Source organism: Pseudochaenichthys georgianus, chromosome 15 (genome assembly GCF_902827115.2).
Source record: "Pseudochaenichthys georgianus chromosome 15, fPseGeo1.2, whole genome shotgun sequence".
Classification (NCBI taxonomy): domain Eukaryota; kingdom Metazoa; phylum Chordata; class Actinopteri; order Perciformes; family Channichthyidae; genus Pseudochaenichthys; species Pseudochaenichthys georgianus.
The window spans coordinates 36,750,374-36,767,516 of record NC_047517.1 but is presented as its reverse complement, the minus strand read 5'-3'; the positions used below and the strand labels follow the sequence as shown (position 1 = coordinate 36,767,516).

The 17,143-nt window shown below is 40.7% G+C and overlaps 1 pseudogene; it reads right to left on the bottom strand.

Annotated features, from left to right (window-relative positions):
• Positions 1-830: 830 nt before the first annotated feature.
• The window catches only part of LOC117459443 (echinoderm microtubule-associated protein-like 6), a 23,892-nt pseudogene continuing 7,579 nt past the window's right edge, over positions 831-17,143 (bottom strand).

The following is a 17,143-nucleotide window of genomic DNA, read 5'->3' as shown; positions in this document are numbered from 1 at the left end:
GTACAGGTATTTGAGTTCAACACGTAAGAAGTAGATAGTACAGGTATTTGAGTTCAACATGTAAGAAGTAGAAAGTACAGGTATTTGAGTTCAACATGTAAGAAGTACAAAGTACAGGTATTTGTGTTCAACATGTGAGAAGTAGAAAGTACAGGTATTTGGGTTCAACATGTAAGAAGTACAAAGTACAGGTATTTGTGTTCAACATGTAAGAAGTAGAAAGTACAGGTATTTGTGTTCAACATGTAAGAAGTAGAAAGTACAGGTATTTGGGTTCAACATGTAAGAAGTAGAAAGTACAGGTATTTGTGTTCAACATGTAAGAAGTAGAAAGTACAGGTATTTGTGTTCAAAATGTAAGAAATAGAAAGTACAGGTATTTGGGTTCAACATGTAAGAAGTAGAAAGTACAGGTATTTGGGTTCAACAGGTAAGAAGTCAAAGTAAAAAGTCCTCAGAGTGGAGTAAAGTACTGATACAAGAAACATGTACTTAAGTACAGTAACGAAGTATTTGTACTCCACTACTTCCCACCTCTGCTTAATTGGTCAATTCCCACGAGTGCGAAGCTAACCTTTAAATGGAATTTGTCAGATTGTTGTGACGACAGAGGAAATTGTGTACACGATATTCTTGCCTTTCTGTGTTAACATTTCCGCAACTAGAAGCCACCAAGGCTAACAATTTAGTAAGCCAGCAAGCAAGTAATGTTATGCTGGAAATGCAAACACATGAGGAGCTGTTTACTGATGCGATAAATCATGTTCAGAAACAGGCTCATTTTCTCATAGACTTTGATAGAATCATCTGCGAAAAGTGAAAGGGATATTTTACCCGTGCACAAACTGCAGCCGGAGGCCCTGGTCCGGTCCATTCTGTCTCTTCAGAGATCCCACCTGCTGCTTCTTCTCTCTGCTCTGCTGCCGCAACTGAGGAAGGTCCTCCTTATAAACCTGCGGGGAAACACAGAAACAACATGCTGATGATTCAGCCCCTGGTTTAGCTGCTAGAGGCTTAGACTGTCGGGGGACACCTGACTTCTTCCTTCTCTCTGTCTCTACTCTCATGTTCCGAATAACCCAGCTTCCCCCAAATTGGTGTCTATCTACGCCGGGATCCTGAGTCCTGATCTGAGTCCTGGACTTCGAGTCGTGGCTGAACCTGTCTCTGCGGTCCTACCTGACTCTCATCAAACTGCTTCCTTGATGGCTTCCACAGGATTGTTGACATCCTCGTGGATTCCTCTTCTTATTACAGACACATGCATTTCAAACATTTGGTCTACCTATGTTGTAAATGTATTATCTCTTCGATCTACACACGGCATCTACTGCACGTCTGTCCGTCCTGGGAGAGGGATCCCTCCTCTGTTGCTCTCCCTGAGGTTTCTCCCATGTTCCCTTTAAACTGGGTTTTCTCTGGAAGTGTTTCCTTGTACGATGTGAGGGTCTAAGGACAGAGGGTCTAAGGACAGAGGGTCTAAGGACAGAGGATCTAAGGACAGAGGGTCTAAGGATAGAGGGTCTAAGGACAGAGGGTCTGAGGACAGAGGGTCTAAGGACAGAGGGTCTAAGGACAGAGGGTGTCGTATTGTCATACTGATATTCTGTACACACTGTGAAGTCCACTGTGTGATATTGGGCTATATAAATAAACATTGATTGATTGTTTGCCTTTTTTAAAAAGCCTAACCAGGACGGATTAAAAATGTATTTAAAACACATTAATGACTTTATTTGATATTGGAGTTACCCAATTGTCCATCATAAAAAACATCCTTAAATCTGCTTAGTAATCGTATGGTTGCTTCTCATGGCTGCAGAACTTGCCTGAGAATCATCATTTGTTTAAGGTTTCTACAATATCAAAGCAATCCATGACAGCTGTCCACAGATACAGGAGCTGCAAAGAGCTCATTCTGCATACTTCTAAACACATATAGGGTTGGAATCAGTTTGGGGTTGTAAGCCAGAGCATAACACAGAGAATACATGCAACATCACACGCACTGTTTAATGGATTTACAAAACTAAGAGACTCTGATTAAGCCACCAACAGCAGCAACATGAAGCAGCTTACTTGCAAGTACATGAGAAAATGTAACATGCATTCTCACTCACACACACACACACACACACACACACACACACACACACACACACACACACACACACACACACACACACACACACACACACACACACACACACACACACACACACACACACACACACACACACACACACACACACACACACACACACACACACACACACACACACACCCAAATAGAACATTGTTGCAGCAGCGGCTGGCGTTTGGAGATAAGGCGTGTTTTGTGGCATTGTTATGGCAACTGCGTAATGGGAATTAAAAAAAACGAGACACACACACTATGCAGTAAAAAACACCAGAGCTGCAGGAGGAGTGCAGTGCCTTGCTCATGGGTCAGTACCTGTCTGTCGTAGTTGATCTGTGTCTCCTGCTCAATGTCAGAGTCGAGCTCCGGGACGTCCGACACGTCGCTGTCCGACTCCTCGCTGTTCGAGTCCCCGTGACTGTCTGCAACACACACACATACCATGTATACATCACTTCAGGGGACATTACATTGACTTACATGCATTTCCTGGAGACTTATCCTACCCTTAACCAACACATGCCTAACCCTAAACCTTAACCTAACCAAGTCTTCACCCTAAAATGAATGATTCCCCTCATGGGGACCTCCAATTTGTCCCCATAAGGCAGCGTTTCTCAAAGTGTGGGGGCGCAGAGATGTGATAGGTGGGTCGCGAAAAAAAAAAAGTATTTAAACAAAAAAAATTTCAATTTTTTTTTTCACATTTATTTATTATTTATACACTGGTGGAATATCAAAACAACGGCCCGCCCGGGGTGCAAAACGTATCAATGAAAAGCGACCCTCTACCACACAAAACAACACCTGTAGATAACCCAATTTGTGTTCTTTGAAATTGAAAAGGGTATTGCATTGTGTTTGTTACTTTCGTTGCAGTTGTATGTCTTAAGTGTCATTTGGCATGCTTTTATTTTTTGAAGGCAAGTTTACGCTGTTGACAGTTGTTGTTGCTATGGAAACAAGAAACGTTTCACAGCGGGCGGAACTTGTCATAAAGTCCGCGATAATAAAGCCCACCCATTTAGAGGGAAGATATGATTGGTCAATTGTACTGTCATTTGACATTACTCTCGTTCAGTTACTATAGCTGGCCCTCTGTGAATTCATAGCTGGACGTCCGCAGAGAGGAGCTTCTTTCATTTAACCCTTCACATTCAAACAGAAACTGAATAGGCAGATTCAAAGGATTTATTTCTTTAGAAATGTTATTTTAAATACAATTTAATCAAGTTATTTTTGGTAAAACTATTGACAAATATTACTAAAAACATATTTAAAAAAAATATATAAAGAAAAATATAATTTGTTTTAATGTTTTTAAATATTATTTTGTAGAATATCTTAGGCCCTCAGAGACAGGCTCGCCACTGGTAAAAATCTCTCATACACACATGTGAAATGCTCTCACAGACACACACAACAGCGTTGCAGTCGGGAAGAAAAGCAATGTGGAGCGAGAGAGCAAGAGAGAGAGCACACCTTTATCTATTTAATAAAGTTGTACAAAATAAAGTAAGAAATCATTCCAATGTGTACTATAGGACAGTACAAAGTTTAAAAGGGGAGTGATTAGTCAAATATGCATAAATAAAAAGAAAGAATGCTAACTAGGTAACATAAGATAAGAATAAACAAGTTTAAATGATTTGTTGTGATCATATTCTAAAGATGTTTGGATTATTGAAAAGTATACAGCTCCCTTTCATCTGAGTGTTGAGAGCTGTATCCATAAATTCATGTTGGGCTCAAAGTAGGGCTGCTCGATTATGGCAAAAATCATAATCTCGATTATTTGGGTCAATAATTGATATCACGATTATTAAAAACGATTAACCATTTACTTTGAAAAACATCAATTTATTGAAGAAAATAATGTGAAAAGTATGTTTTTAACAGTTGATTACCCTGAACTTTAAGTATAATTCAACTGAAAAACCTATTTAAAAAATAAATAAAATCGTTTTATTTCGATTATGTTGTTTTCATAATCGTTGCAAGCCAAAATCGTAATTGCGATTAAAATACGATTTAATTGAGCAGCCCTAGCTCAAAGTGCACCAGATTGATGCATTTAACTTCAACATTTAAAAAAAATCTTCCTGGGGGTGCATGCCCCCGGACCCTCGAGGATGTGACGTCCACCACCAAATAAAGCAGGTTAAAATAATTAAATTGCAAACATTTTATTTTAGTAAACACTGAAAACGGGTCCCACAGACCCAAACAGCACTCAAAGGTTAAAGGTAGCATATAATAATGTTAAAATGTGCTAAATATATACACTGCAAAAAAACTAAAAAGAGGAGTAAAAGTAGCCACCTACTTGTTTTATTTTTTGAAAGTAACCCTCATCCTAAAAAAAGTTGGAGACCCCTGTTATAGAACGATACATTTGACAATTTTAAGCTTGGCCTACCATTTTATTGGAGCGATGAGGGGGGAATAACAGAAAAAGTTTGAGAACCACTGCTGACTATGTAAACAGATGTAGGTCCCCACAAGTATAGTAATGCAAGGACACACACACACACACACACACACACACACACACACACACACACACACACACACACACACACACACACACACACACACACACACACACACACACACACACACACACACACACACACACACACACACACACACACACTTATTATTATCTTCATTTCTGTTTGCATCACGTTTAAGTCATATTGTTTATCGCTTCCGGCAATTGTCACGTGGGTGTAGTTTATTGGTATTTCGCTCACCTGCTGGATGCTGGTTTTGGGGATATGATGTAGGGGAGAGGGTGAAATGCTCTGGAGTTGTATATTGTTTGTTTGTCGTCTTTATTAAACACCATGAGGGCCGTTTCTAGCTTTTAGGGGGCCCTATTTTGTCAAACTACAATGGGGGGAATCCCGAAGCCTTTAAGAGGATCTGTGGCGATGCATCAATCTGTTACACCTCAAGAGGAAAACAGGCTACAGTCACGAAAACCTCTCAAATTCAAATTGGACATCTCAAGTTGACGCAAGCAATTCAAACTTACAGAAAATGATATTAAAAAGGTAAACCATCATCTGCAGACGTCACTCATTGGCTGACAGCCCAACGATGATTTGGATTTTATTACCACACAAACACAAGCCACAGCTTAGTTGTGTTTATATCCTACTTTAGATTGTTCAGCATATAATGGGGGCTTGGCTGTCTACAGATAAAGACGGCTAATTTTAATTCCCCCCAAATGTATTGAGGCTGAACCTGATCGTGGTCGCATCTGCATAGTCCGCGAGATGAGAGTAACACATGCGTCACTTCCGGGCAAAAATGATGGCTCCGCCCACTTTTGGGGGAAGACAAAGCATTTGAATGGCGGTTAATTCAAATTCTGAAGTTTTTGCCAATCCAATCAGGAATTTAAGAAAACCGTGGATTTTTGGATCTTCAAAGAGCCCGATTACGATGGCCAGACAGGCAAACAATTACATTAAGTCATTGGAAATCGACGAGCGGGCTCGATATATGGTTAAATATAGCAGTAGGCGATTGATGTCCACAGATGAGAGTGACATCTACGTCACTTTATGGCCCCGCCCACTTTTGGGGGAAACCAACGCTGTCATTTGAACAGCGATCGAGCCTGAAGCCACAGAGCTCTTCTGTTACTGTCCTTTCTTCTTAGAGGAAGTACAGAAACACGTAACTCTGGATTTGTTTTAATGTTTGAGGTGCAATGAACGACACAGCAGCTTTTTGGCATGATAATACTATTATTTTCCGCCTCGCTCATGAGAGTAACATGATTTTAATTTAACCATATATCCAGACCGATCGTCGATTTCCAATGATTTAATGTAACTGTTTGCCTGTCTGGCGATCGTAACCGGGCTCTTTGGAGATCAGAAAATCCACGGTTTTCTTTAAAGTGGACCTATCATGCTATATTTGATAAATATATTGTAGGGCCATACCTATATAAAACATGTCTGTGAAGTTTTCTTTTCAAAATACCAAACTGTTCCCCCGTTGTAGCCGTGCCTCATACTGCTCAAACCCCTCTTTTGCTGCCCTGTTAGAGAAACGCGGATTTTGGGTCCTTAGCTTGAAAAAAAGAAATAAGAGGAGGCGGAGCTAATGCCTGATCAGAATTATACCGGAGATAAAGTTAAATTCGGTTGTGATAAAACGCCATCCTGTTCTAAACCACATCAAGGATTATTTCTGAAGCAGTATGGAGCTCAAATGCTTTTCTCTTGCAGGTTTTTCACAAGGTGAGTTCTTTTTTTATTTCCTGCTTTTTAAACACATGTGCTCTCCAGTACAAGTTAGCTCTGAGTGTTAGCGAGGCTCGCTAATGTAAACAAAGACGTCCAAAACACGTCAGGCATTGTTTCTGATATCAACTTTCTGTGGGTCCGCCGACGTCACCACGGATGGACGCGTCAGTTCGGATGGAGATCTGTATCCGCTCGTTGTATCCCGTTTTTTAAATATTTGGGTCCGGAGGAAAAGAGAGAAGGTTTTATTTTCTGACGCTGCGAGTGAGTTCCCCGAGTGTCTGTGAGTTCCTCAACGCACCGGGGACACATATGTATGTATAAAAGACATCACAAAGTGCATTTTGCATGATTGGTCCCCTTTCTGATCGGATTGGCAAAAACTTCAGAATTTGTATTGACCGCCATTCAAATGACAGCGTTGTTTTCCCCCAAAAGTGACGTAGGTGTTACTCTCATCTATAGGAAGAAACGGCCCTGAACACCATGGACTATAAATGACCACGGACTCTTATATGGAACGCCTCACAGCAAAGAGCATAGTTTCAGCCTCTCAGGGCATCAACAGGGAGTTTTTGCTGCTAAACTAATCCCTGCCTGCCCACCTTGGATGTTGATGTCCGGTCCTCCGTTCATGACTGACTCCGGGAGAAACCTCCACTGGAAGAGGGCGTGGTCGGCTCCGCCCGTCGTCAGCACCCACTGCAGGTCATGTGACCAGCGGACGTTAGTGACGTGTGCAGAGTGACCAATGTACTTCTTGAATTTGGCACCTTGGAAAAAACTGATATTTAGTAACATAACAGAGACAAAAAGAAAGTACAAATGTCTGGAGAAAATTAGGAGACTGCTGCAAAAAGATTGTTTTTAGTAGCGACAAGCTAAGGAATCTTTGGGAGGAAGATGGATGGTCACAAGTTATTAAACAAAGCCAAAATGCTTGATTAGTTGTACCCCAGAATTCACCAAAATCACATTGGTACACCAAGTATTGGTCTTTAAACTTCTCCTGTTACAGCAATAGCATTGAGGTGGGTAATAAGTAATTCAGAAGGTAAAAAAAAGAAACATTTTTCTAAAACACATACCTTTAAAATGTAAAAATAATTTAGCAGTAATGTAACATTAAGGTTTTGATAAATGTAGAGACCATTTCAATTTGAGATGATATCAAGATAAAAGCAAAGACCTTCTATGTGTGGGAGTATATGAATCAGACTTTTTGAATTGAGACCTTTCCGGTGGCAGGGGAAGCGGAAGAGCTTAACGAGGCCGAGGTCGTCCCCGGTAACAAGCACGGCAGCTGACAGATTCGCGTCCACGGCGTTGATTTCCGTTAAGTTGGAGTATTTTGGCCAGATGCCGCTGACGTCGGAGCCCAGGACGCCGCTCCAGGTCGCCCAGCTCTGACCTTTGACCTCCTCCTTACTGACCAACGGCTTCCCCACTGACAGAAAGGAAAACAGCGTGAGATATAGTATTTTTTATCTCTCTACATGTTGACAAGACAAGGCAAGTTTATGTATATAACTCATTTTGAAAACAAAGAAATTCTCGGTAAATAAATAGCTGTATAAGACAGAAGGAAGATAAAAGGAAATGTGTGGATGTTACAGATGTTAATCTTACACACTGTTGAAGTGGAGTTGCAGTTGTGGTTTCTCTTTTTGTATATTTTAATAAAATAAGATAATAAAAATGTTGTTATGTTACATCAGAAACCCACATAGTCTCCTACAATCATGAGTGTGTGTGTGTGTGTGTGTGTGTGTGTGTGTGTGTGTGTGTGTGTGTGTGTGTGTGTGTGTGTGTGTGCGTGTGTGTGTGTGTGTGTGTGTGTGTTCTTCAGTATGCTTCGTCATCTAAAGATGTTTTAGGAACCCGTCTTTCCGTCTTTTTCCTTATATATATTATCTCAATGTATTTGGATTTTCCTTCATAAAAAAAGAAATGTACCTTCAGAGAAAGGTTGTTTTTTAATTTGTAAACATTTCATATAAAGATTTTTTTCATATTGACATAATGATGAACAGCCTGGTGCCTTAAAGTTCACCTATCATGCTATTTGTAGGCAATAGCATAGGTCTCAGATATATAAAAATATATTAAAAACATGTCTATGAAGAGTTTTGCTCAAAATACCAAACAGATCCCCCGTTCTAGCCATGCCTCATATCCCTCTATTTCACTTCCTGTTTCAAAAGTGCTGATTTGGGTTATAAAGCTTTTAAAAAGAGGAGGGGTCTGAGCTCATGCGGGACCCGGCAGCTACTGTCTAAACTAAATGCTGCCGTGATGAAACGCCATATCATGGATTATCAAGGATCCTCTCTGAAACAGTCTGGAGCTCAAAGGCTTTCTCTCTTGCCGGTTACACCACAAGGTGAGTTCCTTTCTACTTCCTGCTTCTTCACACACATGCTCTCCAGTACAGGTTAGCTCTGAGTGTTAGCGATGCTAATGTAAACACCGACCATATTACGTCCAAAACAGTCGGCATTGTTTCTGATAGCAACGTTTCTGATTGGGCCGTGGGTCCACATTTCAGATATTACGTCATATCGGACGCAAATCTGGATCAGCTCCGTTGTTCCCCGTTTTTAGAGATTTGGGTACGGAGGAAAAGAGAGAGGGTTTTATTTCCTGACGCTGCGTGAGTTCCCCGACACACCGGGGACACATGTTGATGTATACAAGACATCAAAAAGTGCATTTTGCATGATAGGTTCCCTTTAAGAGTTCTTCTTGCCATATAAGGTAAACAAATGCTCTCTAAAATTCAGATTATTCTGTACTCACTGGGCATGAGGTAGAAGAATCGTTCTCCTGCTCCGTCGTTGGTCTGCAGGGTTTTACTGTCCAGAGACCAGTCCAGGTGAGTGATGAAGCTGGAGGAGTTACTGTTACACTCTCCTACCTGCACACACACAGGACATAATCAAATAACACATTAAGGTTCACACAGTCAAAGGCTTTGTACAATGGAGCAACTGTCACAAACCTTATTTCCCTCCAGGAGAAATAAAGTATTTTGATTTTAACTTCAAGACATTTTTGGTTGCTTTTTCAAATGTATTTTTCCCGTTTTAATCACCACTAGGGGAGGGCTATGATCTAGCTCCATTATCTTTATAAAAGTCAGACAACTCTATATATCCTTTATTTAACCAGGTAAAAAGTGTCATTGAGATTAAAATCTCTTTTTCAAGAGCGACCTGGCCAAGCTAGTGGATCATCGCCGGAGCTGTATTAGATTAAAGGTGGGGTAGGTAAATTTGAAAATACACAACCGGAGGAAATCTGCCACTTCCTCACAGAGCCCCTCCCCCAACACACACGAACGCGCACATGACCAATGAGGGCACGAGATAAGTTTGTTCCCCGATGGAAGGCTGACAGGCAGGGAGGCCATCCAATCCGTTTAGCCGGATATTCATTGCTATCGGGATGTTAAGAGCATTCCAAGGAATATAACAAAAAGTGTTTCTGAAACTTACCTACCCCACCTTTAACATTAACATGCTTATTGTAGTGGTAAGTGCACTGCCTTGCGGCCTGTAGCACCATCCTTGATGGAGCATATGTGTGGGCTGGACCTGTATTTTACAGGAAAGGAGTGAGGGCGCTACCATGGAAACCAAACAATGGTGTAGCTGTATTAAAGTCCGAGTGGAAACAGTCCTGAGTAAATCTGATTTTGTCAGAAATCGGGAGAAATGCAAGTGAAATACGACCCCGGGAGGAAACCGGGAGAGGGCAATGAAATCGGGAGTTTCCCGCGAAAATCGGGAGGGTTGGCAAGTATGAACGGGATGCCATAAATAAACTACTCAGAATCACACTACACACCTACGCAATGATTACATTCAGGCACACTGTAGAACACAACCTCTTTGGACCGTTTATATACTTATTGAAAACAAGCTACAAAATGTAATACCTTGAAAATGCCGTTTAATATTTTTTAATAGCCTTAATTTTCACTAAATGTATTTATCATCTTTGAAGACCCCGCGGACACCCTGTGTCAATATGCAAATAAAAGAAACTATTATAAATCATAAAAAACTGGCAAAATGTAAAACGACTTCAATTAAGGGATATACGAGCAATCACATCGACCAATGGATTCATGTTCTCTGTCCTTTAAGATGGACTTAAACTCCCCCAAAGTGATCAAATCTGACAGTTTCAGCTCCTTCTGTACCCAGGCAAAATGGGCAGCATATTTAAAAGCTCTTTTATCCAGATCTGTTCTCACCGTAGGAACCAGCATCTGAATAACATCTTGGGAGCGCAGGCCATATAGACTTAGTTGTTTACACATACAGTAAACTCTACTGACGATGTCTCCAAAACTCTGCATCTCACACCAACACCCTGTAGATTTATAGATAGCACTAAAAGTAAGATGACAAATACTTTGTTATTAATCCTTCCTTATGTTTTGGTAATAACCTCCTTCCTTACCTTCTTGTATCTCTGGGCGACAGCGTAGATGTCCACTAATCCGTCGTTGGAGCCGACAGCGATGTACGCTCCGTCCGGAGAAAACTTAATCTCATGGATCACCTCCTTCCTGTCCTTGATGTGGACCACCTCCGTCATGTCTCTAAACAAACAAACAAAAACAACAACACTCTGTAAACGCCACAATACAACTAATCTATCAGCAGTGGGAGAATGACATTTAATCACGTAATTAAGTCTTCAATTGAGGTACTTAAGCACCATTTTATGTTCTTTATACTTCCACTCCACTAAACCTCGGAGGTACATATCATACTTTCTACTACATTCAATAGATACCTGTAGTTTTAACGTATTTAACATGATGGACCAGTACTCTACAAACTCTAATGAGCCATTAGTGACATGTGTGTCGATAAAGTGTTACCACAACACAAGGGGAGTTAGCAGAGCTTTTCTCGTGTGTGTGTGTGTGTGTGTGTGTGTGTGTGTGTGTGTGTGTGTGTGTGTGTGTGTGTTACCTGACTCTTAGCACAGTGAAGGATCCGTCCTTCATGCCCAGAGCCAGCTGGTATCCGTCCACGCTGAAGGCCACGCTCCGCACCGCCTCCTCCATGTTGCAGCGAGCGATGAGGGCGTGATCCACCAGACTCCACAACCTGAGACACACACACACACACACACACACACACACACACACACACACACACACACACACACACACACACACACACACATTTATAGAGATATGGAGCCACTGTGTCACATAACAGGACAGCTTTTGAAAATAAATTAGACTTTTCAAAATGTTCATATGAAAATAGAAGACAATAAATCCAATAAATCCAATGTGTCTTATTCGTCCAGTGAATTAATACAATCCTGCATTTATTTGAAGTCATAACATGCGATGGACACTATTGAACAAAATCTAAGTTTTTATTTACAGAAAAAGCAAAATGTTCAATAAAATACCTAATAAATATATAAAAAACTGCATTGATTTGGAACATGAGCTTCAAAAACTTCAGTTTCTTCTTTCAAATATTCATATGAAACAGAAAAGAGGTCTTATTTGGCCAATGCAATTAAAACATGAGACCCATTGAAAAAACTGAAGTGATCTTCTATTAAAATAATTTAGTTAAATCAATTCATGATGCACAAGTTACCCCACAAGACACATTTGTCATAATGTTTTTCCCTGCATTATTTTCACTGATATGGGCAAGGTATTCCAAACAACAGTAATGTATCGATAATTGAAATCCCATGGTGAAGGGCTTGGATGCCAACAGTCTGTGAAACTAGACCGCAGTGAATTTCTGTTGAAAGTCCAGCCTGAACCTAACTTCCCCTCGTTGGCAGATCTCTTCTCACTGACCTGACGGAGCGGTCGTCGCTGCCGGTGACGGCCAGAGGTTTTTTGGGGTGAACGTCCAGCGCCCAGAGCTCTCCCTCGCTGTGACCCTGCATGATCAGCAGGGGCTTGTCCCGATCCCGCACCATCACCTGCACACACACACACACACACACACACACACACACACACACACACACACACACACACACACACACACACACACACACACACACACACACACACACACACACACACACACACACACACCACACACACACACACACACACACACACACACACACACACACACACACACACACACACACACACACACACACACACAGATTCAAAGCTTTTATTGTAATGTGTTAATAGCTACAGTGTAGTTATAACAATGAAAATCTTAGGTCACAGGCAACAGTGCAATAAAACAGATAATAGTGCAAGTAAATAGAATAAAATAGAAATAGTGCAGAATAGTTTATATACAGAGCAGAAATAGTGCAGACATGAGAACAAGGTAAACATTTTTACTGATACTAATCAATCATTAAATTCCCCAAGATGATTCCTTTCATTCAGACAATAATGTTTTGTATTAGAAGTTTTCTTGAATTAATTTCTTTACTTTTAGCTTCTCATTTCTTCATTTCGTAATAGTGCTCCAGAAGTCACGGGACCCTTACTACAACAAACCATGTCATGTGACTCGATGACTGTAAATCAATGCAGCATTATATCATTACAAAGGACACAGCTTTGTAGACTAATTATTATACGTACACAGGACAATATTTAAGATACTTTGAACTTAAACTTTGAATACTCAACTTTAACTACGTGTTTTAAAACGGGACAATTGACGTGTATTGCTTATGCACATATATATTTTCGACTCCTCTCTCACCTCAAAGATCTCGCTGTCCTGCGTTCCTGCCAGGATCCGGTCGGCCCGCCAGCAGACGCTGCGAATAGATAAAGCTGGAAGAGGAAGAGAGAGAGGAGAGAGGATTCGTTCAGCTGTCAGAATATCTGGAGAAACAAGTCTGCTTTGTGCTCAGTGTTGAGGCGGATGCTGAGGAGGTTATTGAGTTAAAGAAGACGAGAACAGGCTGGAAATGTGAAGCTACTGTAGTTCCCTCTCGTTTAGAGAATATTAAATCTAGCTGGAAGTCAAGAACGTGCTAAAACCAGGAAACCAGAGCGATGATTATTGTTTTTGAGTTGCTTAGCTCTCATTAACTCACTTTCCTCACTGTGTGTTATTGCTGAGCTGCAGGAGAAGGACAGCAACACAGAGAGAACGTTTCCTAGTACTTTTGAATTTAATTAAATAATAGTTATTTATCTTACACGGTTTGAGGAGTGTGCAAAATATTAGATATAAATTAAGTTTGGAAATTTTTCCACACACACACACACACACACACACACACACACACACACACACACACACACACACACACACACACACACACACACACCACACACACACACACACACACACACACACACACACACACACACACACACACACACACACACACACACACACACACACACACACACACACACACACTTTGCTCCCTCTCCTGTTCCCCAGGATCTGAAATGAGATTAGCCGGGCCTGGTGTTGGTCCGTCAGAGCCTTCCTGTCGCTGAGCGCAGGACTCGGCATCAGAGGTTTCCTGTAACTTTGTTAGAAACACCTCTCTGCGGAGTCAGCAGCCAAAACAACTGAAACCAGATCGGTTTATGGAGCAACTTGCAAGATTTACGGTGTCGGAAGGACCTCTGAATTGTTATCTGAGAGGTGTTGATAGCAGCCAGAGAGGAAAGGCTTCTGCAGAATGAGAGAAAATACAGATTATCACCGGCTTTCATTCCCGTTGACACCTCCTCGTCCTCCTCACTCTCTGCTGCTGAGACTTTGGTGGATTGGTGCTTGTTCTGCTGCTCTCTGAGGTTTTGTTTATTCTCATATTGCTCGAACATCTGTCAGCAGTGCTGGAGCGCAGCCATGATGACAAATTAAATCGTGCTTTTCTTGTCTGGCTTGAATACAAAAGGTCTTTTTTTTAAGGTATAAGGTTTAATATATAAAACATTTATTTTTATGTTTTCTATGTATGTTGTGTTTTGTTGAGTTGTGTACATTATCCCAAATGTGTCATTGTAATCAACATAATGGAGTGTTTCTTCAGATGCTGTATTAGAGACATTGTAGGGGGAAACAAATAGTACTAAACTCATTTTAAATAAATAAAGATATGGTTTAATATTCCTGGGATTTTTTTTTTGTAGATTAAAGTGGATTATTTAGGGACACAAAGACGTTAAAATACTCATAAATGTATGCTTTTGGGGTTTTTCCTTCACTGTAGTGTGTTATACAATAATTTTGTTGCATGTAAATGGTCTGCAAAGGCTAAAATCCCTGTGTTCTCTCCCGACTGGGCTCTGGTTTCAGACAGAGGGTGAAAAGAGGTGCTGCAGCACAGGCAGTATGAGAAAAATAACGAGCTTTTTTTAACATTATAGCATGGAGACATGTAGAGACACTACATACTGATATACACCTGAACATCAGCAGGAGAGGACTCTTTAAAGTAGAGACACTACATACTGATATACACTTGAACATCAGCAGGAGAGGACTCTTTAAAGTAGAGACACTACATACTGATATACACCTGAACATCAGCAGGAGAGGACTCTTTAAAGTAGAGACACTACATACTGATATACACCTGAACATCAGCAGGAGAGGACTCTTTAAAGTAGAGACACTACATACTGATATACACCTGAACATCAGCAGGAGAGGACTCTTTAAAGTAGAGACACTACATACTGATATACAGCTGAACATCAGCAGGAGAGGACTCTTTAAAGTAGAGACACTACATACTGATATACACCTGAACATCAGCAGGAGAGGACTCTTTAAAGTAGAGACACTACATACTGATATACACTTGAACATCAGCAGGAGAGGACTCTTTAAAGTAGAGACACTACATACTGATATACACCTGAACATCAGCAGGAGAGGACTCTTTAAAGTAGAGACACTACATACTGATATACAGCTGAACATCAGCAGGAGAGGACTCTTTAAAGTAGAGACACTACATACTGATATACACCTGAACATCAGCAGGAGAGGACTCTTTAAAGTAGAGAACACTACATACTGATATACACCTGAACATCAGCAGGATAGGACTCTTTAAAGTAGAGACACTACATACTGATATACACCTGAACATCAGCAGGAGAGGACTCTTTAAAGTAGAGACACTACATACTGGTATACACCTGAACATCAGCAGGAGAGGACTCTTTAAAGTAGAGACACTACATACTGGTATACACCTGAACATCAGCAGGAGAGGACTCTTTAAAGTAGAGACACTACATACTGATATACACCTGAACATCAGCAGAAGAGGACTCTTTAAAGTAGAGATCTACATACTGATATACACCTGAACATCAGCAGGAGAGGACTCTTTAAAGTAGAGACACTACATACTGATATACACCTGAACATCAGCAGGGAGAGGACCTCTTTAAAGTAGAGACACTACATACTGATATACACCTGAACATCAGCAGGAGAGGACTCTTTAAAGTAGAGACACTACATACTGATATACACCTGAACATCAACAGGAGAGGACTCTTTAAAGTAGAGACACTACATACTGATATACACCTGAACATCAGCAGGAGAGGACTCTTTAAAGTAGAGACACTACATACTGATATACACCTGAACATCAGCAGGAGAGGACTCTTTAAAGTAGAGACACTACATACTGATATACACCTGAACATCAACAGGAGAGGACTCTTTAAAGTAGAGACACTACATATTGATATACACCTGAACATCAGCAGGAGAGGACTCTTTAAAGTAGAGACACTACATACTGATATACACCTGAACATCAGCAGCAGAGGACTCTTTAAAGTAGAGACACTACATACTGATATACAACCTGAACATCAGCAGGAGAGGACTCTTTAAAGTAGAGTCACTACATACTGATATACACCTGAACATCAGCAGGAGAGGACTCTTTAAAGTAGAGACACTACATACTGATATACACCTGAACATCAGCAGGAGAGGACTCTTTAAAGTAGAGACACTACATACTGATATACACCTGAACATCAGCAGGAGAGGACTCTTTAATAATTAGAGTGAATAACCTCAATGGCATTCAGGAGTTTCAACATTCACCCTCTCTGGGCTTTTTCATGAAATTCACAAACTTGTACACCCCCAGCTCTCCTGAAAACTTCCTCTCAGAAACTTTCAGAAGAGAAACTGAAAATCAGGTCAGACCTGTCAATCTCCGCCCACAAATATCTTCAGAGAGAAAAGATAGATACTGAAATAGAGGTGAAGGATGCGAGTTATCACCTCCTCTGCAACTTTTTCTAAAGTGCCTCAACCTTCAACTAACAAAGGAGCCTGAGACTGAATGAGGAGGATGACGTGCAGAGTTTGCCTTTAGCAACAGAGATGTGGTGATATTTCACCTCTGTGGGTTTAAAGAGGGTTTGAAGCAAAGGTTTATAAAAGGGTTACACAACAAGACAGAAAGGCCAGAGCTCTCATTAAGAGAAGAGCTTGACATGTCTCACACAGACACAAAACAAAAGTAGTGAGAGATATCTTCTAGCTGTTAAACGTTTAAAAATAAATCAGGGTTGGTGCTTAAAAAGTTTCCATTGTCTGAAATTAAGACTTCAATAAATCCAAAATGCTCAGTGTGGTTGTACAATTTCTTACTGTTGTTTTGCTGAAAAAATTCGGTGCGTCTGTAGTTTTTTTTACATTTGCTTGTGGTAGAGACAGAACAAATTCTACACTGGTATTTT